Genomic DNA, 27624 nt, shown 5'->3' with positions numbered 1-27624 from the left:
CATGATTTATTGCAATTTATGCCGGAACGAACTCAACGTGGTGGCGAATTTCGTGTTTGAGTTTGGAGTTCGCATTTGTCGTCGCCCCTTCTTCTTCAAAGAATCGTTCTTGACCCAGCAATTGCGAAAACTGGTCACTTCTCAAATTACGTACCATCGGAATACAGAATTCTACTACCTCCTTCGAGAGATTCAACAAGGCGGTACGTGCGATGCCTTATCACTAGAATTTATTGAAAAAATGAGTCGAATCGAAACCTTTTTAGCGAAAGTGTTCCTAGGAAAAGCGGATGATCGAATAAAGCAGTTTGCGTTCAAACAAAATTTCCCCTACGTCCTGTTTGTTCCGAAAGAAGACGAAGAGATGACGAAAAAAGCCACCCAAATTGATGAGTACCTCGGATATCTTTTCGGGACCGGGTTTATTATTTCCAAGCTCAAAGGTAAAGGATTAGTGAAAGGTTCGATCGCGACGGGTAAGAAATTTTACCGTCTTGTACAGAAAGTGGCCTTGAAAATACGCGAATTTGAAAAATCCGACGAAGAAATTTTCTGGACGATGGAAATGGTGAAACTGTTCTTATGTTCCGACGGGTATATGGAAAAAGAATTGAGAATGTTACTCAATGTAGCGACGAAGGAATCTCAAGTTCCCTCTCGTCAAGAAATATGTCAAGGAGGAGGAGGAGGAAGAAGAAACGAAGATGGCGAAGAGATGGATATGTCATAATCAAGTAAATAATTGGGAAAAATGGCAGACGCAGAGGAAGAAATCTGTGGAATTTGCTTGAAGGCCTTCAAAGAAACGAAACGCCATAAAGTCTACAATCTCGATTGTGAGCATTCCTTTCATATTAAATGTATAAAGAAATGGATTCGAGAGTATGGTAAAAAGAAATGCCCGACCTGTCGGACTCGTATCAGCCAGGATGATATGCTGTATTTTACCAGCGGAACATTGCAAATGGAACATTTAAGAATAGATTCGGATGAAGAGGAGGAGGAGGAAGAACCAGAGGTGGAAGAACCGCCAAGGCAACGTCGAAGACCCGAAGAAGAACTAGTCGATCTGGGAGGCCATAGTCTCATTTTTTCAGGGCCTAGTACCAGTCAAACGAGACCCAGAAGACAGAGAAGAGAAGATTTAGTGGGAGATTATGCTTATATGGATACACCTAGACAAAGTTCACCTACCTCAGATGATGAAGAACGGGAAGTCAACCCTTATTTTGGTCGACCGAATGCATTTTGGAGAGAAATGAGACGACAAAGACGAAGTAGAAGGAATTAGATGATTCTTAAAATAAAAATAAATACAGTACGCAAAAATGGAAAAGTAAGACTCACGACTGGTGTATAATATTTTGTTATCAACAGATCCATCTCCTATACATTGTTATATCAACAGATCTATTTCCAAATGGAAAAGTAAAACCGACCGACTGTTGAAAAATATTTCTCAAAAAAAAAAAAAAAAAACTTTTTGTTAATTTTTATCATGTCTTTTAGACATGATAAAAATTAACTGTACCTTCTTTTTTATTTTGAATGATGTCACCTTTTCTAAAAATAGATTTCTAAGAATGAATCATGCTTTTCTTGGAAATTTATACTTAGAAACATGTCTAGACAACATGTTGACATCATTCCAAACAAAAAGGAGGGTAGAGTTAATTTTTATCATGTCTAAGACATGATAAAAATTAACAAAAAATTTTTTTTTTTTTTTTTTTTTTTTTTTTTTTTTTTTTTTTTTTAATATCACATTAGATTTTTTTGAGAAATATTTTCCACCAGTCGGTCGGTTTTACTTTCTTTTTTTGGAGATGTTGATAACGATATATAAGTCGATATATAAGTTTCACTCACTGGGTTCTGATTCATTCGTTTTCGCCTTTGCTTTCACGAGATATCGAGACCGCTTCAGCATTTCGAAGGAAGCTCCTTTGATGTTATACTGTTTCTTCAATCGTCGCTTTAGATTAAATAAATACTGGTAATGAGTTTTTCCAAATAGTTTGGATGGAGGAGCATTGAAAAGAAACTGGAATAACTTTATCTGATTTGGATCCTTATAGACTTCTAAAGATTTAGACGCAAACGCTTTTCGTTTCTCTGGATCATCGTTTAGATAGCCCAAGATGTGAATCATCCTCAATTCCGTTTCTAAAAGTAATAAGACTATCAGCGACAGTTCATCTGTTTCATAATTGGAGAGACAGTGATTACGGATTTGATTCATCTGCTCTGCTGTAAAAAGTTGGTGTTTTCGACGACGAGGTTTCTTGACCACCACCTCATCTGCAGAAGGTAAGAACCATTTTCGTCGAATAGCATTTAAAGCATTTGAAATATATTTCGCGGAACGTTGTTTTTGATCGATAAGATATTGGTGATATTCTTGAAGTGTTTCGGTATGATTTAGATCTTTATGCATTTGTAAACACCAAGTTTCATATTGATTTTCATAAATAGAGTAGACTAATTTACTAGTTTTTGAGGGAGACATGATGCTTCTTTTATTTTTGGTATAATGAAGAACTCTTACTTATTTATAATTTTTTTAATAGGTTTTTGAATCAAAAAAAATATTTATAATAAGAAGAAGAAACAGTAGAAACAAAATGGCCGAATGTTGTCCAATTTGCTTAGACGAACTCATTGCCGAAGATGTAGAAACCATTTCTACTTTAACGTGCCAACATCAGTTCCACACGAAATGTATTGACATTTGGAGAGAAAAAGCATTGACGTGTCCTGTCTGCCGAGAACCGTTTGAAGATGTCCTGCAGAAATTAACTTCTATGTTTCTCCCTTTGCGACGTTCTTTTTTATATGATGTAATTTACGATTATGAAAACCGCATCAGGTTTTCAGACGATGAGGCTGATTTAGATGATTTACTCATGTATGAATTATTGGGACCTTGGGAAACTTCTGATGAGGAAGAGGAGGAGGAAACAGAATCAATCGAACCTGAGGAAGAAAACCAGAGTGAGGAAACTAATTGAGACTGGAAAAAGGAATCGAGACCATAGATGGGTTTGAGTAAATTAGCCGATGACGGATGTAAGGATCGGACTCGAACCGATGGAATGGATTTGGACTGATATTCATCCCATTTCTTTAATCCCATCCGAAGATTTAAAGCCAATGACTTTTTCATATATTCGGAAAGAAGGAATCGCCAGGTTTTGGGACGATACTTTCCAACAATCTCGAGAGCGTTTAACATGCTGAGATAGCATTCTTGAGCTGTCCGACACAGTTTCAAATGAAAGACAACATCCATTTCATTCTCGACTTGCTTCCACCATCTCCCAGTTTGATATTTCCTTGGGTACAGCACTTCATTGTGTGGATATATTTCAGCCTCATCTTCGATCCACGGTTTCATGGTACTGGAAGGAAGGTCGTAGGGATCGCCTAAATGATAATTCAGTAACTGACAATTAGATAAATTGAGATGAAGATGGCTCGTGAAAACAATGAGACGATCGGCATAGGCTGGTTTGACCACCGAGTCTCCAAAATTCGGTTCGATCCAGATGAGAAGATCGCAATGCGTGCCGTCGCATTCGTAAGACGGATCTAACCCGCTGACGAACCAATCGTTGGAATCGTCGAGAAGAATATGAACCGTTTTATGATGTCGAACAAAAAGGGTTTCCAAATGATAGGATAAGAGGGAAGGATGCCTTCCTAAATTACCTAATACAACGGTCACGGGTGCGTCTTGAAATTTCTTGAAAAGATCTTGAATGGAACCCATGCTGGTTGTTCCGCATACTTGATTCCCGAGACGAGTCAGAAAAGATCCCATGCTTCTTTATTTTTTTAACGCAGCTCGCATATATTCTTGATCTTTCTGGAATTCCGATTCAGGATAAGGTGGCTTTTGAAGACTGGCATTCACTTCATTATGAAATTGAAACCAGACGTGGGCAAAGTGTTCGCCTAAAAACCGTTCTTTATACGTTTTGAGTTTGGATAAGTAATGATACACACAAATCCCGCATCGGAGAGTTCGATATAAAGATTCTGTCACAAAGTCTCTCCAAAGAGTTTTCGCGAGACGAATATCCTCGTCCTGCTCGTCCTGAACTGAAAACGCTTCGGCCATCCAATGTAAAAGCCGCCAGTAATAAGGACCAAAGACCAACGTGTTGTGGTAATTGATGTGATGAAAATAATCTTCGGCTGAAAAAGGTTGTGGGGATACGGAAATGCCGATCCGGGTCATCAAGTCTCGAATCGCCTGACTTTTCCCCTGGAGTAATTCAATCACCGCTTCGTCTAAAAAGAAAAAGTATTCGCTCTTCCATCGAATACGGTACAGGAGCGTTAAGACGCAGTACGTGGTCAATTTAAAGAGTTGAATCCAACTGTATTCGCCTACCCAAGCTCCAGGTCGTAGAAACGTCCGTCCCCATTTATCTTGGTTCATTAAATTGGCCATGAATAATAAATAGGTGACGACGACTTCATCTAATCGTTGTTGGGGCTCTTCTTCTCGGAAAGCGGTCGTAAAGTGGGTGACGTCGATACCCGGAGGAGGAGGTGGAGAAGAAGGGGTTTTGAAGTGTAAAAGTTCATGAATTTTATGAGCCACGAACGGTGAAACACGAGCCTGGCTTTCTTGGAGTTCGTTCGAAACGATCGGTTCATCTTCTAAATAAGTTCGTTTTAAACGTTTAAAGGTTTGAGCATCCATTATCTTTACTTAAACCACCATTGACGAAAACGGCAATACCAATCTCCCACGTCTTTATTTTGCACCAAACTGCCGAGCAATTCGCCGAAAGTTGTAAAAATCGTCAGCTTGCGAATGTATCCAAAAGCCAGAAAGAGAAAAATGAGTCCGTTGATGAGGAGGAAAAGGAGAAAGAACCAGCTTTGTGTTAAAATGAGACAAAACAGGATCACGAAGGACGTATACGCTCCAGCGACTAAAAGCGTTCCTAATGTTAAGGAATCCATTTGTTTTGTTTTCTTCTTCTTCTCTATTCTTGACCTAATGTCTCGTAATAAAGGGTCCGATACGTAATATTCTGGTAAGCATTATAAACGGGATGGTGGATAAAGAGAAATAATAAAATCCATAAGAGGATCGATACCATATTTTTGTTTTCTTTGTTTTGAGTCAGAAGAGAAGAGATAATAATAAAGTAACTCATATTAATTAAAAAAATGGTTCGAAAGGATAAATCCAAATCTGATAAAGCGGAACGAAAATTGCTTCGAATGGAAGCAGCTCCTCCTAATCATGTAGGAGACCCAGTCGTTGACAACCACCTTAACAATCACCCTCCAAGCAATCCATCTAACCATCCTCCTCCAATCCATGACAATCCTCCTAATAATGATAATGTAGGCAATATTCCCATGGACGTGGATGAGGAAATAATTCGTCGGCATAGGCGAGATCTTCTCAATTACGAAGAATACTACCCCGATCGAATGAAATCAGATAAGCGCTATGCCAAATTGGCTGACGGAAATGAGATTTATGCTAAGAATCGACAAGGAGATGAATTTTATATGCTGGATCCCGATGGAAATATTGTGTTTGCAAAACAAATCTCTCCCATCACCGGTAAAATAACCCCTGTCTATGCCGTCGATCATCTGAACCGTTCTATTTTACCCGTCGACGCCCAAAACCGTCCCGTGTATGGATTTGATAGTGATGGGGAACCCATGTTTCCCATGGAAAACGGAAAAATGGTGTATCTGTTCTACGGAGGAAAAGAATGGTATCCGGAAAATCCTCAGACCAAAGAACAAATCTATGCTTTAGACGAGCACCATCGACCCTATTTTGCCAAAGACGAGCATCAAAAGCCTTACTACGCTCGAAAACTTGATGTCAATCAATTCCCTATCGAATATGCCCCTCTCGATTCCAACGGTCAACGGATCTCTATTCCCTTAGAGAACAATAAATTCCAATACCCGTTTAATCTCGTCACAAAACGACCGCTGTTTGAACTCTCTCCGGATCAGGACGAAATGTATTTCCGAAACAATACACTAGGTGAATATTATCCCGTCAACGAATTCAACGATGAAATTTACGCTCGAGATCGTTTGCACAATGAAATGCCGGCTAGGAACATCGATGGAACCCCTTATTACGCTAAGAGAGCGAGTGGGGACGAATACTATCCCAAGCAACTCAACAGTCTCGAAACGTATATTCGAATTGGAAATAGGGACGAACCGGCCTTAGATGCTTTAGGAGGAGGCATTTATGCGAAAGATGAAAACTTGGACGAATATTATCCGAGAATTTACCACGACGACAATGACGAATAAAGCAAAATGATTACCAAAGGATCTTCGATGGCAAAAGATGAGTATTATGCAGTCGACAATCTTGGAAATCAACGATATAGAAAGGATCGAAGGGAATTTGAAACATATATTACCACTGACGATCCCAGTCTACTGTATGCCCTAGACAAATATAAAGTTCCCCATTATGCTAAAAAACCCGTGTATATCGGTGGAGAAAAAAACTTTGAGGAGTATTATGGAAAAATCAATAACTTGCCCGTCTTTCTAAAGTACCAGGGTCGAGAAATTTATGCCAAAGAGCATTCCGGGGCCGAGATGTATCCCAAAGATTTGTTTGGGAACGACATGATTGCTCGAGATGCCGACGGGCGGTATTATTATGCTAAAGATGAGACAGGAAATGAAAAATATCCCTTGTTGGCCGACGATACGGAACACAAGCCCGAATACATATCTTACGCCCTCGATAAAAACGGTATTCCGTTCTATCCTATCAATTCTCAGGGTAAACCCATCTATCCTAAAAATGCTACAGGCGATGAATTTTATCAAATCCTTCACCCTTTCACTCAGCAAGTCATCTTTGGAAGAGATACCGATCAGAACCAAGTGTATGCGCGGAAAGCGGATGGAGGCGAAATTTACCCGAATAGCGGTCAATTCGCCATGACGAGGCTGAAAGAATTCTTTTATGCTCATGATAAGAACGGGGTCATTATTTACCCGGTCGATCAACACGGCAACGAACGATATTTAGTGACGGACAAAGGATCGTACGATCAATTGATGAAAGATCCGGCCGTGAAACGATACGCGAAAGATGCAGACAATAATGAAATCTATCCGGAAATTATTCATGCCGATAAGCGCATTACCCAAAAACCTTTAGGAAACCGGTACGCTCAAAATAAATTGGGTGAATATTACTACCCGGTCGATCGATATAATAACGAGTACATTGTCCAGTTCAAGAAAGTGAGTGAGGAACAAATCTTTGCGAGTGGATACCCCATCACGTGTGATCAAATCATCATTGTTCCCAATTTAAATGACAAGCCCTGGACGCCTGCGCTTATACGAGACCCTAGAATTGAACCCGAAAATTTGATAGGCTACTTGTACCGATCGCATTCGAAACCGATGGATTATTTGACCAATTTGAGATCTAAACGCGCTTCTCGACACGGGTTCCAACCCTATAAAGTTATATATAATAACTCGGAGGGTAAAGTGGTCGAGAAAGTGGAAAGCGGTCTTCCAGGACAAGAAGATCCAGTGGAAGAGGAAGAGAAAAAGAAGAAAAGAAAGAAGAAAATATATGCCAACCCGATACAGTCTGACGAAAATAATCATCAATCCACCACCAACTGGACAAAAATCATTCTTTCTATGATAGGTATCTTGGTCATACTTGCGTTCCTAATCTGCATTAATATACTGTTTAAAAACTAAAGTCGTGAGAGAAAGAAAAATATCTGAAACAATCCATTCTTAAAAAGACTGGGATGTCTTTTCAATCCAGTCGGTTGGAAAAAAATTTTCAGAACTGAAAAAAAAAAAAAAAAAAAAAAAAATGTTAATTTTTATCATGTCTTCTAGACATGATAAAAATTAACTATCTACTCTTTTTGTCTAGGAATGATGTCTCACCCTTTCGAAAATTAGACCATGACTCACCCTTTCTAAAAATAAAATTCCAAGAAATAAATGAGTCATGGTGTATTTTTAGAAACATGGTGAGACATCATTGAAAACAAAAGGGGTTAGTTAATTTTTATCATGTCTAGAAGACATGATAAAAATTAACAAAAAGTTTTTTTTTTTTTTTTTTTTTTTTTTCATTACAGAATTTTTTCTTAGCTCTGAGAAATTTTTTCCAGCCGACTGGATTCACAAGTCATCACCATTTTTTTTAGGAATGAACTCTTCCTTATCTATTTAAGCATTTCGAGTTTCGCTTCAAATGTGTACGTGCTGTTGAAGAGGGACCCACCTAGATCCTAGTTGACTCATTCATGGGGAAGGAAAAAAAAAGTATTCTATAACGTGTTGGATAATGTTGGAGGTAAGTCTCTTTCTTTTTCATTGTTTTCTAAAGATTTATGAATGACAAACGGAAAGGTTTCTTTCTTGTACTCTTGAAGGCGATGAAAATAAAACAAAGCTTCTTGGAAAGCACAATATTTGGTCCGACCTATATGTTTCGGACAAAACGATGAATATTCATAGTTCATTGGTATGGGCGCGGTATGAAACGCCTCCTTGTTCTTGGAGACGAAATTGAAATAAATAGGACGGGCCAGTATCTGGTACAAAACATTAATTTTCCAATAATGAGGGCAGTAAATGTTTTTATATCCTGCCGTTAGAGCTACGAGAAACGGTTTTAATTGATCGTACGGCAAATGACCCTCATTCCATGAAAAGCCATGCGTTATATCCGCTAACGGTAAATGAACACTCGATACACTTTGTTTGGCGGGATAGGATAATTCAGACCACGGTATGGGTGGTTCCACGTAGATAATGCCTTGGGAACGATCATGGGTGATATAAGCCACTTCTTTAATAATATAGTCGGAAAAGTCATCATTATAAGAAAGATTAAGTTCTTTGGCGAGAGGATCACCATTCAATTCGAAACCTTCGAAATTGAGAACGATATAGGATTCCATGTTTTATTTTTATCGGTCATCTTGTTTCAGGAGAACATTGAATCTAAAATCCTCTACGGTTATCACATGAAAATCTCTCAATTTGCCTTTTAGATAGGTGGCTCCAACTAAGTGGATGGATTGAGTTCCATATTTTTTCTTTAATTGTTGGAAACAAATCCGCTCTGATACTTGTACTGCAATAGGTCCTAGACGTATCTTATCCTTGCGAGTGAACAGAGTTATATATTCTATACCCACTCGATGTTGACGAAACTTTTGTAGAAATTGTATTAAGGACCAAGATTGAAGACCCAAGGTCGATTTTAAATCTCTTTCCAAATTAAACGTGGTAGTATGGGAAATAAGAACAATATATCGAAAGGAGGGACCTATTTGTCGATTGAACCGTTCGGTGATTCGCCATGGAAGAAAGGTTGAATGATTCATTTTTTTTTTCAATTTAATTTAATTTTTTTTTCTTCTTCTTCGGTTCGAAGGATTAAACAAGCATGGCAGAGTATTACGATATTTCTGTTTTGAAAACTATTCAATTACCGATTGATTGACTCATCCGATTCGTGATTGGGCAAAATCCTCAACTTGAAAACTATCAAGCGACGTACCGGTTTCTGAATTTATTTTTTGAGATTACGCCTCGACTCGTTCGAGATTTTCAATCACAGGCCGTTGCTCATATCCGTCACGTGTTAGATAATATGTCGCAATATGGACACCTATATCTTTTAATCGATCAGCAGCCCCTGTTTAATGCCCTGGAATGGAATGATGAAGAATTTATTTTATCGAATGAAGAAGTCTTAGACCCTATTCGCAAAATGGCCAGTCAGTTTTTTCCTAAAGATTCTGCTCATTACCATATCACTTGCATCTATCTCTTATATTTTTACGCACTACTCGCGAATCCGAAATATACTTGGATCACAATGGATTATTTAATGCACGGCAATAAATATCATCAATATTTATTAGCTAAACATGCTCACGAAGAAAAGTAAAAATAAAATCATTAGACGAGAAATTTATTTTTGAAAAGATAAAGCAATATAATGGAATTTTATCCGAATCGATATGGTAGCGAATATTACAAATATCGAAAAAAAGATCCAGTCTTTGTGAAAAGTGAATATGGTCATGAAAGGTATGCCATTCACTCCCAAAAGGGGGAAATCTATCCCGACAAAAGTGATCTTTTCGCTAAAACTCGAGACGGCCTTCCATATTATGCCAAAGATCGGAAAGGAAATGAAAAATATCCTCTACAACGTAAAAAATCCCTCGTTATTCAAATTCAAAACGAATTCGTTCTGGCCAAATACGCGGACGGAAAAGAACGATACCCGGTGGATTTCCGAGGGAACGAATATTATTTAGTGAAAAATGAAGAACCTTACGTCCTGAAAGATGCCCAAGGTGAAATCTACTTTGCTAAATTATGTAGTGGAAAAGTCCTCATTCCCTGGAATTATTTTGAACAGTACAAGTATCTTCTCTCAGAACATTATAAACGCACATGCGATGCTGCAGGAAACTGCGTTTATCAATCCACGGTACCCGTTGAAGAAATTCTTAAAAAGTTGTTTCCATGCCTCTGTTTGTGCTTAGCTGAAATACCTACAATGGCTTTTATTCTAGCAGCTACGTTAATGTCAATACCAGGACTGTAAGAACAACGTTCTTATATATAGTCAGTGAGAAGAGAAAGAATGACTCGAAGCTGGCTGAGAAAAAATTCTATTAAAAAAAAAAAAAAAAAAAAAAAAACTTTTTGTTAATTTTTATCATGTCTTTAGACATAATAAAAATGAACTCTACCCCCCTTTTTTCTTTTTGTTGTGAATGATGTCTCACCCTTTCTAAAACTAGATTTCTAAACAAAAGAATGAGTCATATCGTTCTTGGAAATTTATTTTAGAAACATGTTGACACCTGATTCAAACCAAAATAGGAGTGAGGGGTGGTAAAGTTAATTTTTATCATGTCTAAAGACATGATAAAAATTAACAAAAAGTTTTTTTTTTTTTTTTTTTTTTTTTTTTCAGCTGTTAAGAAATTTTTCCAACCCGACTCGATCGACCGGACATCACCAGGTTTTAAGAATGGACTCTCACTTATATATTTCAGCATTGCGAGTTTCACTTCACATGATTCTGTGTTTTTGAAGAAGAAACATCTTGAAATCTGGCTTTCTTCAGTCAACTTTTGTTTTTTCCAAGTCATTACACAATGAAATGTTGGGAACCTACCTCATGCATATGTAAAAAGGTTAGTAATTCTTGTCTTTTTTCAGATTTTTGATGATAACATTATCGTAATAAATAACTTGTCTTTTATGCTGAGGCAGATCAATGGGTTCATCGTCCACTTTTAAATGTTTCGTGGTTGAGTGTTCTCCCTCTTCGTCGTCATGCTTTCTTTTGAGAGACGAATTCAATTCGGCATTTTCAAACTGAAGGGGTTCTACTATATCCAAAGAAGAGGAAATATTATTTTCGGCTGAAAAGGAACTGAAATCCATTTCGGTCCGTTTCAAATGTCCAAATTCATCATTGAAACGCATAATGAGTTCCGTTTCGTGGATGGAGGTGTCGCGCATCGTTTTCAAAAATTGTCGAATGGCCGATTTCAGTTCGTTAAAGGTCGTAACAGAACCGGGAATGATTTGTACATCGGCATACTGTTTGAATTGTGTAAAAATATCGGTCGAAGATAAAAATTCTTTTTTGAATTCTACTAATATTTCAGGTTCGGAACGGTAACGGATCATGCCGTCCTCCATGTTAATATTGTGGGCCAGATGCAGATAAATCATTAAAAAGAAACCTTTATAGGAATCTTCGACGATAGAATCTTTGGTTTCGAGTAAATATTGATTCTGCATCACTTGTTCTGAGGTGAGGGATGGAGCATTTTTCGTAAACACGGCGTCAAAAGGAATTGCTACCACGCGATCATTAAACGCCTCTGTGGCCGTACACACTGGGAACGTATTGGTAGAAGCCATGAGTTTGGCACTGGGAATCGCTCCTACATTTTGCTCGTATAAATTCCGAAAACTGGTGGTCGAATTACCCGTGATTTCTTTCACGAGGTTTTCGTTTAATTTTCCCGACATTTCTTCAACAGTCACTACCCGACAACAAAATAACGAAGAGGCCAGTTCGGGTTGGGCTGATAGTCCTTGACCACTCGTCGTTTGTAAATTGACGGCTCGAATACCATGACTATAGCCTCCAAAGACCTTCGAAATCATTTGAAAGAATTTACTTTTTCCATTGCGCGTGTTGCCTTTCAAAATAAAAAATTTGCGACCGTAATTGGTCGCAATGAGAAGACTGGCCAGGACATCTAAAAGGTACATGAACAGATCGTATTCGAAACACGTATATTTACACATGTGCACATAAAAATGAAGCATGCTTTGAATGAGCGGGTTGGTTTCTAGTTTGTCATGAAACTCGCGCACTTTTTCCCGCAGCGTATCCAGTAAATCGTCCGTGAGGTTGAGAAAACAGCTTTTCAGGTATTGTAGAAAAAATTTCCGGTCGGTTAATAAACGATAGATGGCTATCAAATCCGGATCGTGACGAAATTGCATCAACTCGTGTCGACTAAAATTGATGCCCAGACGTCGATCCGATAGGTAAAATTCCGGAACCGTCCCTCCTACATGACCCGTCAAGAGATTCAGAACCCCATCGTGGGTTCGAATATGCCATTTATGTCGATCCATTTGAATGATTTTACGATCAATGTTGGTTCGACTCAGAATGGACGAGACTACATAATTAATGTTGACCTGTTTCATAATGTCTGTGAAAGGACACATGTTTTTAGTTTTATCGGCAAACTGATTCCGAGCATAGGCCTGAATGGAGGACCAGATGGCATTCATCAGGTTTAGAATTTCTATCTGGTGGGGCACTTCTTGCCAGTACTCGTGGATATTATTCCACATATAGCGTTGAGGTTTCTTGCAGGAATTGTGCATGGTAATGACGAGAATCGGTAAATATCGCTCTTGAATTCGATGAATTTGTTCCACGAGCTGATCTCCAGACACCGAATATAAAATAACGCCTGTCATGGTTTTGATAATAGCTTCCAGTTTATCTTTAAATTTGTAAATTTTAGGATTGAGATTCGAACCACAAAAGAGGATCGTGTCGAGAGTAAAATCTTGGGAAATGATATCTATAATTTTACTGTTGATTTTTTCTACAGAATCTATGAGTTCGTGAGATTCTAATATCGTACGCAAATGGGATGCGAGTGTATGGGAGGACATTCGTAAATGTTGACACAAGGCACAAAAGACAGGTAAAAAATAGTAACCTTGATTGTACTGCATAATCGTACGAAGGGGATTGGGATCGGAATGCAAACTAGGATTGTCTAACTTGAGAGCTTGATTCACCGTCTGGAATACATTGTTTTCGATGACGATAGAATTTTGACTTTCCCGGTACCATCGTTTTAGAGCCCGGTTATTCGATTCAAAGTCTGAAATCACAAACCCGTTAAACTTGATAAAGTAAAACGTTTTTAACCAATGATGACCTTCGGTTCCAAAATCCTTCCCTTTGTAAATATACATCGGGGTTTTAGTTTATACACAAACGTAGCCACTTTTTCATCTTCGGGTCCAGCTTCCTCATCTTTGCTAATAAGCGTGGGATACGATACTCGATACAAAGGATCGTACAGTGTCACCACAGGCATCATATATTCATAAAGTTGTTTTTGAATATCCATTGGCTGGAGGTGGAGCAGTTTACGAAAAAAGGAATTGGTATTATCCTTGCGACGTTTAAATTTTGATTGAATGCCTAACAATCGCATGCTGAAAGCATTAGGATTGGTCAAATCTAAACGCCAGGTGGTTTGTTCGTCTACATAAATAATCAGCATGGGTTCGTATTTATTCGTATAGGGCTTGGAGGAATTCACAAGCGTCGCATTCGCTAAAACGTCCAACTGGAAAATAAATTCAGATGTTTCGTGATAGAACCGGGGTTGAAGTTGGCTGCAGAATTGAATATAATCATCATGAGCGATCGAAATTTCCGGCAAATGGACATGAATACCACCTCCTGGACGAACAGCCACAATAAAAAGTAAAATTTAAGGGATAAAAAGTAAAATTTTAAGGTTGAGAGAATAACAGAATCTACATAATCGTAGAGCATAGATGAAGGAAGGGATGCATCGCATTCAGTTTTAATATCAATATCTAGGATAAGGGAATGATGGGTCGTCGAGCAAAGATCCATCGTTAAAAAAAGATTTTCGGCAGACGTTCGAGTATAAAATCGAGAAAATTGTGCGTAGTCTTTTCGGTTACAGTAAAAGATTCCTCTCGACATCTGGTAGAAAATGTAAGCATCGTTGGGCGCATCTCCAACCGAATTAATCCTTGTTAAATAATGGAGGCTCTGCGACATGATTATATATCTTTAACTTGATTAATATTTCTTAAAAAAATACAAGCAATTCTTTGTAAGTAAATATCCTATAAAATCTCCACGTGCTCCTCTAAAGAATAAATAAACTGAGCACTTTTACCTTCATAAAGTCTGTTCCCATATAATGTTGAATTCACGGCACAGAATGATTTAAAGTGAAATTCGTTTCGCACGTCTTAAATAGATAAACCAGAGTTCTTTCTAGCCAGAACTCAGAAAAAAATTCCAAAGTGGATATAAAAAAAAAAAAAAAAAAAAAAAAAAAAAAAAAAAAAAAAATTGTTAATTTTTATTATGTCTTTAGACATGATAAAAATTAACTACCTTCCCCTTTTGTCTGGGAATGTTGTCTCACACTTTCGGAAAATAGAACATGACTCATCCTTTCTAAAAATAGAACTCCAATAAAAGAATGGGTCAAGGTATATTTTTTAGAGAGTGAGACATCCTTCCCTGACAAAAAGAGGGGACAGTTAATTTTTATCATGTCTAAAAGACATGATAAAAATTAACAAAAAGTTTTTTTTTTTTTTTTTTTTTTTTTTTTTTTAATATACATTTCAGATTATCTGAGAAATTTTTCCCAGCCAGCTTTTACTTTTCTAGACATAAACGTCCTTGTTTATGTCCTTGAATGACGTCATTTCTCATGTATATATAAAGCGTGTAAGTTGGCTCTGTAGACTTATTCCTTTCGAGGAAGAAGGCGAGATAAAGTAAGCTCTGTCATGGATAATGAAAAGTACTACAATGTTTCGGATTATGTGGAAGTGTATGGAAATGTTTATAGACAATATTATTTTATAGCTGTTCGTTTCAAATTACCCATCTTCCATGTCGATACTTTGAAACATTTTAGCCCGGGTCTCGTTCGAGCACCTTGTATTCTCGTGGTCAGTGAAAATCGACTCATTTCCCAAGGAGAAAATTTAGACAAAGACTATCCGTTTCCTCGTGGGTCTTTAGTCTTTTGCGTGCATGGAACAAAAGAGGATCCTCGTTGGATTAACGTCTCTAGAGATACGACCGATCAGTTTTTACAAAGTTTATTTCCCTCTCGAGATTTTATCAAGGTCTCCTATGAAAATAATACCTTATTTGTTTGTTCGACCATCAATCCGTTTTCCTTGTTCTGGAAAGTACTTCCTCGCAATATGGCTTTTCGCGCCTTAAGCGATCTGACGATGACCTACATAAAAAGAGAACCTTTCCAGTTAGAGCATTGCATGCGCCTCCGATTTTTCAAACGAAATACTCACGTCTGGAAATCGTGGTCCAACTGGTATCACTATTTACATCCCATGCTCATCCTCCACTTCATACATTTAACGGGACAAGCTGCGAGTGCTCAATCGGCTGCCAAACTTCATAAATTGTTTAAACGCTCCCTTCCACCTTACCTGCATACGGATTCTATTCCATCGGACTTTTATACTTGTGAAATTACTTTTGACGACACGAAATTAACCGGTGTTTGGTTTGTCGTTTTGAATATGTCTTTAGTGATGTATGTTTCGCCCATGATTGCGTCATTCCATCATGAAACGTTCCTCGACGTGAATCGTGAACAATGTAATTATTGGCTACCGTTTTACCGAAATAATGAATTATGGACCCGAGAAGGATTTAAAATATACGTTTCCCACTTTAGAAAGAATCGTCGCTACTTGAAAGAAGTCATGATTTGGTTATCGTCCCGCTCCGAAGAAAAATATCAATATATGTTGCTCGATTTGAACAAAGTAGCCTACCTTTTAATGATTTAAAAAAAAGCAAAAAGAAAAGAATGTTACGAGAACTGGTTCGATGTCTTATTCAATACCAGTCCGACCCCACTTTTATATCTTTAAATGTCGTTGATGGTCTCAAACAAAATCTTCGAGACGACGTGATCGATGCTTTTCTCCTGAGTCGACCTTTACTCCATCTCTATCCTCAACTGTATAAAAAGAGTTCGAGCATCATCGATTTCTTGTTTCGCATTTCGGGTTTGCATTTGGAAGAGATTGTTCCGATGGAATCGCAGGACCTGGAAAACAAAATCGCTTCTTTGGAAACTCAATTGGAGGCAGATCGGAAAGCTTTTGAGAAACAAATCGAGACGCTCCAACAAGAGCACAGGAACGAAATGCGTTATTTTCTAGCGGAGAAAGAACAATATGTGAATACCGCTCGATTCGGAAAAGAGCATTCAGTCGTGGATTTGCAACGACAATTGGAACGCCTTACATGGGAGAAAGAAACCCTGCAGACTGAGTTGGAGCAGCTGAAACGGAATCACGAAACCTTACAAACTCAGTGGGAGCAATTGAAACGAGATCACGAAACCTTACAGACACAAATTCGAACGCACGAGTCTGAAAAAATACAATGGCAGAGGCAAATAGTAGAACAACAACAACAACAACAATTGAATAATAATAATAATAATAATAATAATAATAATAATAATAATAATAATATCGAGTTTCCAAACCGTTTGATGAACGAATGGCAAATGCTCCACCAACGCTACGAAACGGGACTTGAAGAATGGATGCAACGAACGGAAAGTTTAATCCGCCCTTTGCAAATGGCTTTACAAGAAACGATCGAGCAACTGAAACTTCCTCCTTCTTCTACGACTACGGTCATTGAAACTTTACCGCTCGAATCGCCTCCTTCTCAGCAGCTCATGATCGAGTCGTCGCGATCTAAATTAGAGCAATTACAAGAAACCCTCGACCAGTTTTTAACATCGTATCAATCGGAACAAAAACAGCACGTCCAGCAATTGAACGAGGAACTGAAAGGACAATTGACCCTTTGTCAAAACGAAAAACGGATGTTGGAAAAGCAGTTGGAGCAGGGTCAGAACGAACGAACCGACCTCCTGCAAAAATGGAAAATCGAGTCCGAAACACATTTCCAGGAAGGTATTCAACGCGTTCTTGACACGCTGCAAAAGAAAAATCCTCATATCGAGACGATTCTTCGAGACGAAATGGCTAAACAAATGAAGGAGTTCCACGAAACGCAGTTTATGACGTTTTTACAGACGATCCTTCCCCCCTCATTTTGGAAACCTTTAGGTGCGAACCAAGATTGGAAAACGTTTTTCTTCCAGCAAATTCAAACGTATATCCAGTATTTACAAAATTGGCAAACCCAGCTTTTGAACCAATTAACACTTCTCGGGAATGCTTTAAATCAATCGCTAACGCCCGACAATTTAGCTCATACCATTCTTCACAGTCTCCCTTCTTCCTCTAAAAGCATGATGGAAGACACGACCCTCTTGCAACGATTGCACGATCTTCAACAATCGATTGAGAACCAGAACGAAGCGAAGGAGGTCCTACAACAAATCCAAGCTCAACTCCATCGGGATCGTAGCCAAGAACATAAAAAATTACAGCAGAGTCTAGAACATGAAAAACGGCAACGCGTCGCTTTGGAAAAGAAACTGGAGGTCCTGAAAACGAATTTGGTAACTCTGATACGGACTAAATGGAATGCGTATTTTGGGGCCACGGATTACGATCAGATTCTCGCGGAACTCGAAAAAGTATTCCATTTCAAAGAAAATCTAGAGAGGACCCTCGAAACGCAATTGGCGCAACTGAAAGGTCATTTTCCCGAAATACAGGTCGTTCAATTCGATAATTTGGCGTCGAGCATGATCGAATGGGCTCGACAGGTCGAGAATCGCAACGATTGTGAAGTCGAGCTCCGTAAAACCAAAGAACAACTTTTCGAATTGAAACAGAAACTCGATCAAGTCGAAAGTAATTATACGAAATGTAATGAGTACCTTCTCTACGCCAAAACGAAATTAACCACGTTCCTAAAAACGATCCTTCAGAATGACCCTAGTGATCAGAGGGGAGATTGGCCGCAAGCTGTTGTCCATCAACTCCAAAACGTGATTCACGAGCATCGACAATTTCAAGATCTCGTTTATAAACAAATTGTCACGCTTCGAGCCCAGTTTCCGAACATACCGGATCCCATTGAAGAATTGGCGAATTCGGTGATTTTATATTTCGAGCAGGAACGAGACCTATACCGACGGCAGTTAGAGGAACGTCCTCACATTACCGAAGTGAAAGAACCCACTACTGTACCGGCCATTACGTATCCTACGGATCAAGTGGAGGAATTACAGCGGGAAGTGAAAGATTTACAAAACCAACTGGAAGTGTCTCGGTCTCGAAACCAAACTTTAGAAAACCAACTGGCTAAAGCTCTCGTAGCTCCGCAGGATGTAGAAATGTCCGATACTTCGAAATATAAACGAAAGCACGTATCGACGGTCGACGAAGACTATGTAAGAGGTCTGTCATTGGATTTACAAGAGGCCAAACACGCTTTAGATCGATGTCTGGACGAAAAAGCCCACTTGCAAAAGGAATTGGAACACATTAAAACCGAACTAACCCCTTCTCCCTCCGTATCGTCCGATTTCAAAATGCTCAGCGACCTGTTTTATCAATTATACGTGTCCTATTTTCGATTACGATTTGATGTCGTGTACGGAAAAACCGTTTTTTCGTCGGAGGAATATATTAGATCCGTGCTGAATAAATTGGATTTCGTGGATCGAAGCATTCGATCCAATATGACTGTGAAAGAATGGACCGATGTTTTATTGCAATACATCAAATGGGACGTACAAACTCTGACAGGAGGGTTAGATTGGCAGGGGTCGCATACAGCCTACATTAAAGATGAATTCTTAACCTATTGCATGAATCAAACGATTGAAATCATTGACCGGTACGCGAAAGAATTGAGGAAACAGACCGAGATGTTTAGAAGTCCATAAAATAATAATAAAGGGGAACTATGGAATATTCAGAGTTAATCGATCGTATTCTTGCGCACCCGATTTTAAAAGCGGGGATTGACGAAATCGTTGAAAATAACCCGAGAACGTTAAACCTCGTGAGCCGAGAATGGAAAAATATATTAGCCAACAATCCTCAGTTTCAAGATTTTCAAGATAAAGCGATCCCGTTCCAGCATCCCGTAGAAAAAGGTTATATTCAGATTGAAAATATTAAAGATTTCAATCATCATTATAATATTCTCGTAGCGGGGTATTGGGTTCTCTGCGCTACTAATTATAAGAGGAATCTGAATGCCCATTCTTTCATATGTAAACTCTGTCCTCCTCTGGTGGACATTACCAAAGCCGTGGCTGCCGATCATTCCCAAATGCTGATTTCAGAACAATGTCGGTTCTTCATTGAAAAATGTAGACCTTCTCTCTGTAAAGCGTGTCGGCAAACGAGTCAACGAAATGATCTGAATTCTCAGATATCTCAAAATCAATGGTGTTTACGCAAAACCAAAGTGTTTGATGGAACGACCCTTTTAAACGTGTTTCAAGAAACCCTGGACCAAGAATTTGTGAATAACGATATGTTTATTGGTATTTTAAATATTAAAATTAATTCGCGGTACTTTTACGAAACGGACGCTTTGTATTGTAGAGTAGGAGGCATTTGCAGAGATATGATTCTCTTTCAAGAAGATGCTCTGAATATGATCGAAAAACCCGTGTTTCAGTTAAATATTTTAGAACCTTCTTCGAGAAATATTATTAACGAAACCATTTCCACTACCTTCGATAAAGAGAAAATCAAAACTGAAAAGGTGGATCCAGACCAGGTTCCCATCAAAAGCAAGATCAATCCAGATCTGTGCAAACCATTCAAGAAAGAGAAGTCTAAGAAGGAGGCTGAGGATGTAAAAGGCAATGAGGATCCAGTCTATTTAGGTGAGGTTTCTGCCAGTTCTATGAAGAACAAGTTTAGTAAATTTGCGTATAAACCGTACGCTCTCAGGTCTCGTCGTGATCTGGATGATCTGGATTAAAAGTTAAAAAAAAAACAAAAAAAACAAAAAAAAAAAAAAAAAACTTTTTGTTAATTTTTATCATGTCTTTAGACATGATAAAAATTAACTACCCTCGCCTTTTTGTCTGGGAATGTTGTCTCACTCTTTCGAAAAATAAACCGTGACTCATTCTTGGAATGATTGCCATTAGAAAGGATGAGTTATGGTCTATTTTTAGAAAGTGTGAGACAACATTCCCAGACAAAAAGGGAAGGGGATTGTTAATTTTTATCATGTCTAAAGACATGATAAAAATTAACAAAAAGTTTTTTTTTTTTTTTTTTTTCAGATTTTAAAAATTTTTCCAGCCGACTCGATCAACAAGACCATCATTTTTTTTCAAGAATGTGTTCTCACTTATCTATTTAAGCCATTCGAGTTTCATTTCAGATCGTTTGATGCTGTGGCCTGTGTACAAGCTTCTACATGATGAAAACAGATTCTGTGTCAAGGTATATTACCATTTTGTTTTTTTTTTTCCTTTTTACATAATAGAAATTTTTCTGTACTGACTTTTTAACCCCCAACCAAATCAATTTTTTTCTCCAAACCTTTTCGCATTTAGCAAGTTAGGAACCGCGTATTAGAAAACTGCATGGCATTTTTCATAATGAGATTATCGGGCAAATCCTTTCTCGTCAATTGTTTATTTAAAGCCGTTTCTTTGGGATACGTGATGCATTTGGATTGATAGAGATACGAAGATCCTGTTTCTTCTCCCATCACAACAATCGGTTCAGGGTGACAAATATCTTCTAACGTATAAAACCCAACCCCTTTCTTGTACGCGACATTCGAAATGACGGTTTCGGGAACGAGGTCTAAATTGGGTAGTTTATGAAAATCGAATAAACAATGCGCCAGCAGGAAATTGTAAAAAGGAGAGAATTCCGTTTTAGGGTCGACAAAAAGACCTCCATTCGCCATGTCGCATACCTTTATCTTGTCGAAGAGCGTCGCTACATTTGAATTATTAATATAGTGATATAAACCGCAAAGACGTTGCTGAAGCGTGCTCTTGAAATGCACCATCATTTCTTCTTGCATCTTCGCGGTATTGTTCACGCCTAAACCAATTTCGTTCGTGTTGCCAACACTTAAATTCCGTAGCAGTTCGTAATGGAAACGCCGATCAAACACATCCATGGCGTTATTGCGTTTCAAGTCGGTCGGGTCTTGAGAATACAGGTGGTTGATATAGTGCTCGATGCACGGGTTGAGTTTAAATGTGAGATCGTCCAACTGGACGTCGTGTAAATCGGGTCGGAAATGTTTATCCAGGAACTCGCGCGTCGGTAAAATGACAGTATTTTTCGGAAACGAGAAATTTTCCTTCACAATCAGGAAAGGTCCAACGACCTTGGTATGCGATTCCGATTCCATTCGATGATAATAAATTTGCAATCCATAAGGATTTCGAAGATGGTTCAGGCAGAGAATATTCCGAAACGCCGAAATATTGTCCGACCCACAAGGAATTTTTCGATTACTAAAAATACAATTGGATTCGTTCATTGTCTTGGTTTCTGAAAATCCGGCAAGGGTCAAGAGACATGCGATTTTTTAACAAGTCTGGAGGCAAAGTCGCTAAACAATTTAAACAATTCGACATTCCTGTCAAACGAGCAGGGGAGGTCGCTAAAGTCGTCGCGAAGAATAAACCCCTTCAAAAAGCTTTTGATAAAGTGTTTAGTAAGAAAGCTCTTCTGACCGCAGGAGGGGTGACGGCCGTCGCGCTCGGTTCTCAATATGTCAACCAATACATTCGGGACAATTCGGGCTGTTTTCTCTACAACGGAGGGGACATGGTTTGTAAACTTAAAGAATTGAGTTGTTGTCAACCCGAACCTGTTCACGGGATCGAATCGTGCACGGGATTTCCTATTCAGCAATGGAATGCGTGTGAAGGGTACGACAACGAGAAAGAGGATACGTGTTGTCGATTATGTGATTGTCAATATCACGATTGTACACCGACGCAAGAATTGAAATGCCGTCGACCCACGATCGGAGAAGCTTTAACGCATTTCAGTCAAGACGTGACGGGTTCCATCACGAGTGGTATTTTAGATGTTTTGGGTAATATACCGTACCTAAAACCAATCTTGTTGGGAATCGTTCTTGTCATCATCGGCCTTATTATTTGGAAATTCGTATAAGAAAAGATGGATATCGTTACACTACAATCCTTAAAAACTCCTATCGATCACCTTCTTCATCATAAATATCGTCCTCGACTAAATACCGTGGTACCTCAATATATAAAATTTCATAAATTTCCGCCCTTCACGAGCCTCGTCACGCTCGAACTGGTGCGCGATCCAGAAGTACGGGAAGCGGTGCGAGACTATATTCAAACGCTGTTTCGAGAAAAAGAGAAATACGGCTATTTGTATTTTTTGAGTGAACAAAACCTCGTACTTCCATTTACAATTCAATGGAATACAGAATTGGTCGTGGATCCACTGAACGTTTTTACTATCATTACGGAAATAGATCAGATAGCCGACCAGTTCGCTCAACGGGGAGATATGACGTACGAAATAACTCGCGTTGAAATACTCTATTTTTTAGTGTTGATTGTGAATATTCAACTCAATTGGATCACGGTCGATTATTTGCTACGATGTAATCAGATGTATGATTACTTGATTGCTGCTCCTAATCGAATCTTGACCAATTCCGAAATGGAAAAGAATACAATATGATCTCCAAGTTACGAAATGCTTCTGCTTCAACCCTCCTGAGCGATCTGAAGTAAAACTTGAAATGTTTAAATAGATAAGCGAGAGCCCATTCTAGAAAGAATTTTGAGATGTCTTGCCAATCGAGTCGGCAAGGAAAAATTTCTGAGAGCCCAGAAAAATTTCTGTAGATGAAAAAAAAAAAAAAAAAAAAAAAAAAAAAAAACTTTTTGTTAATTTTTATCATGTCTTAAGACATGATAAAAATTAACTCTCTCTTCTTTTTGTCTGGGAAGGATGTCTCACCGTTTGAAAAAACAAACCATAACTCATCCTTTCTGATGGCAATCATTGCAAGAATGAGTCACGGTTTGTTTTTCGAAACGGTGAGACATCCTTCCCAGCCAAAAAGAAGAGAGAGTTAATTTTTATCATGTCTTAAAGACATGATAAAAATTAACAAAAAGTTTTTTTTTTTTTTTTTTTTTTTTTTTTTTTTTTTTTTTTAAGCTCTTAGAAATTTTTTCCAGCCGACTCGATTCACAAGACATTTAAAGATGACGTCATCGTTTCAAGAATTGTGTATATCAGTGGATAACTTTCGCACTTCTTGTGAGTTGAGTTCCTAGCTGAGCTAAGGGAATCACCATTTCTCAATCTACAGATATTTGTTTCGTTTTTTTTTCTCTTTACAACTGAACACATGGAGAGGAAACTGGTCGTTCCATAAATTCAATTCTTAACCGGACAATATCGAGAAATTTTCGAGCTTCCCGACTTAGGCGAATGACGATCGGGGACGATGAATTTCTTGGTACAATGATACCTTCTTCTTCTTCGGTTTCGACCGTTTCGGCCGAAAAGCATATTTAATGTCGAGCCAAAGTTAGAGCCAATTGAAAGAGTTTCAGGTTGCCGTACCTGATTTCTGGATCCGTGGAACGATTCTGATGATAAAATTGCAGCCATGATTGAACCAGGTAAGGTAGATGAGCATAGGCTTTAGCAAGTGGAACTGGTTTTCTTCTTCGATTTTGGTCAGACACCATAAATTATGAGGAATGGAAGCATATCGAACTCGGTGAAGCGCATGCTGACAATCGTATTCGTAACTCTCGAGAAACGTCAATTCGCTCACATCTGTGACGGGATGGAACAGACACGCCGTGTTTCTATTAGCAGGTTGTTTTGGATGAGATTCGAGCATGACATAACTTAAACATAAGAAAGCCTTTTTGTATTCAAACCCGATGATCGTCGAACAGAGTACGACCGGTTGAAGTGGATACGTGGTTTCTGGTTCGTAAAGAATAGGAATCCAGTGCACGGTCGTGGGGATGGCTTGATATTCCATGTACCGCTGATACGGTGATCGAACATATAAAATCGTTTCCGGTTCAGAACCGTTGACGACGAGTCCAATGCATTTCCCGTTAGGATTCGATCGAGTAGCATTTTCGAACCCGATTTGAAACGGGTATTCGATCAAGAGTCCGACCTTCTCAAGCGAATTTCTCTGATCGTACGTATTCAAAATATCTTGGACAATATATTGAGGATGGTGCTGATACGTCCATTGTTTTTGAATGAGCGCCGTACTCTTATTGTACTCAATGGGAAACGGGATGGGTTTCTCAGGATTCACGGACGGTAAAAATTCAATAAAGGAAGACGGAAAAGCCGTTCGCGTTTTCAGAGGATCGTAATAAACGTCCGGTCGATCTTTCCATTCGTTGATGAAATTATGGACGAGGTCATTCTCGTGATGGACCTGGTTGGATAAAAAACAAAGACGATACCTTTTCCCTCCGTCATCTTCTGGTAAATGTAATCTGGGCCCGTTATCATCATCAAAGTAATGTCCTCCTGGATACGGTATATCCCATTCGTCTAAATATAGAATTGTATGATTATTTTGGGAGCGGTACACGTTTTCGAACACGGGATTTTGTAAATACCGTTCGATCGTTTTAGGATCTTTCACAAAAAATGTTGTGGCGAAAAGTTTGAAAAGATTGTGGGAGGATTCCGATGAATTCGGGATCGTGGGGAAAATGACCCGTTCGTTTTCTAAAAGAAGGATCCATGATGCATTGCGTTGAAGAAAAACGGTACACGACAAGTCCGACATTTTACAATAGGCGGCTAGGGCGAGAACGAGTGGTTTCTGACTCGGGACGACTTTATCGAAATGAGCGAGTTTTCGAATCACAGAAGGTTGAAGCCGCATATGGGCTAAGGGAAAAAAATCGTATCTTGAATCACATTGAATCCTCCTAAATGCAAGCCATGAAATTGGATGTAAAGTGTAGCGTATTTATGAATATTCATTATCCTTTGTTTTTGAGAGGGTCGGATTAAAAAAAGAAGAAAATAGACATCTGAGAAAGTATCCGCAAGTGGAAAAGCTTACGATGAGCCGATTTTATAGTTGGCGTAGTATCCGAACTGACATTCGCTAAGGGGTCTAATAAAATCTAAAATCCATGGCTAGAGAATAGATGGGGAAAATCTTTTATGCTTCTGATAAAAACCGCTCGTTGTAAGTCCAGAATCCATTGGTTAGAACAGATGCGGGAAATGTATTTGGAATTCTAATAAACAGACCAAACTGCCTTGAGTATCTGCAAGTAAAAAATCTTACGATGAGTCAATTTTATAGTTGAAGTAGAATCTTGGATCCATTAAGGATATTGATAGAACTTGTATGTAATTAGAGAGAAAGGAATGAACAAGATAAAATGAGTTATGAATCATTTCTCCGATCCGTTTTTGGATCTAATTATAAGACATTTATGCCTTTTATTCATACTATTCAGCTTTACTGTTTATTTGTCATTACATTAGTAATTTGTCTGACCATCTACATGATTTATGAAACACAGCAAGATAAATATTAGGAAAACTATGTTCCCCCTTCATGGTATTTGTTTTTCAGACATATATATTATGGATTAAGTTATTTCTTTATCAATAGCGTCAGATCCTGCCACCCATTCAAAAAATCATTAATAATAATTTAATATCATTAATAAATTTTGAAACCTTCTAGTATAAACCTTTTTATCAAATTTTTAGTAAAATAACAAAGATCCTAAAATCCTTACCTTTTAAATCTAGTGTGTCCCATAGGACAAACCGGTTTGTCCTATGGGACACACTACATTTAAAAGGTAAGGATTTTAGGATCTTTGTTATTTTACGGTCAAGGAAAATTTAAAAGTTTTATGGAATCCTTATATTTTTTTAATCAATTTACTTTTTAGGTACCAAAAAAGGATTAGATTAAAAAATATAAGACGAAGTGAAAAATAATAGATAATAATTAATAATGAAGGGTAGGAATCAAGATGGATACTGAGGAACCTACAACTTTATCTGAAAGGAAAAGAAAAAGAAAAGCATATTTGAAACATTATTGGTCACTGGAACGAGTAAAAGAAGCAAATCGATGGAGAAAACGAGAAAGGCGAAAAGATCCAAACGTTCGATTCAAAGAAAAAGAATACCAACGAATGAGACGATGGAAATGTTGGGATAACGCTTTTCCTAAACATAGACATAAGCCTGACAATACAGTATTCAAACAATGTCCGTCGATGGAGGAATGTCAAAATATTATTAAACGTATGAATATTTCGGAAGGAACACGAGGTAAGTATGAATTTTATTTTAATGAATTCTATGATTGGTATCAAAAACATGGTGACGGTATAAAATATCATTATAAAAGAGCACTAGAGATATATGAAACGTATCTGACTGAAGAAAAGAGGAAATCGTATAATAAAATAAAAAATAAAATCGTGTTTTTATACCGTTTGCTCGGTGAAAAAAGGGAGCGCTCGAACCAAATTCATATTAAAAGATGTCAAGGTCCTCTTCTTACATTAAATGATCTCAAAAAACTTAGAAAAATAGTTATAGATCGCTATGAATATGAAGAGATGGCTTTATTTATTCTTGTCATTCTTGAAACTGACTTAAAAGCAAACGAAATTTTAAAACTTCTGAACGAAACAGATCTTCGACGACATTATGCAGAAAAGAAATTGGCATCGTCCAATATATGGGATCAACGTAATCGGTTTTTGTATGAATTTTTGGCTTGGGTTATTGCCGGCCCACTTTTCCCTCGATCATTAGATGGTTGCTTAAGAAAATTAAAACGATTCTTTCAAAAGTATTTTCCGAATCGATCCTTTAGTCCTTCCTTTACCATCATTAAACGTTCTATGAAAATTGCAGGTTATCGTAAATATATACAAGAAGAAGCTAAAAAGGAGATGGAATCAGTAACACAAGAGTCTATTCTTTAAAAAACTTTCAAAAAATATAGGGATCATTGCTTTTATGGATTGAAAAAGATAACCAGATTGGATCTTCAAAAGCACTTCGTAATCTGAAGTAGAACTCAAAACACTTAGATAGGTTAAAAAAAAATAGGATAATCATTTCTTTCTAGTAAAACGAAAAATAATTAAGAAGGAAAAATCTCTTACCTTTATTGAAGCATTTGTCGTAACGTAGAAGCTGCGTTGAAAGATGTTACCTCTTCAGCAGTACAGACTGATCTGTAGGGAATGTCGGATTGTTTAAATAGATAAGTGAGAGTCT

This window comes from Stegodyphus dumicola, chromosome 4 (genome assembly GCF_044657685.1).
Source record: "Stegodyphus dumicola isolate Sdum_Otavi_A_Nest chromosome 4, ASM4465768v1".
NCBI classification, from domain to species: Eukaryota; Metazoa; Arthropoda; class Arachnida; order Araneae; family Eresidae; genus Stegodyphus; species Stegodyphus dumicola.
The sequence above is the reverse complement of the archived record's forward strand: the minus strand, read 5'-3'. Positions refer to the sequence as shown.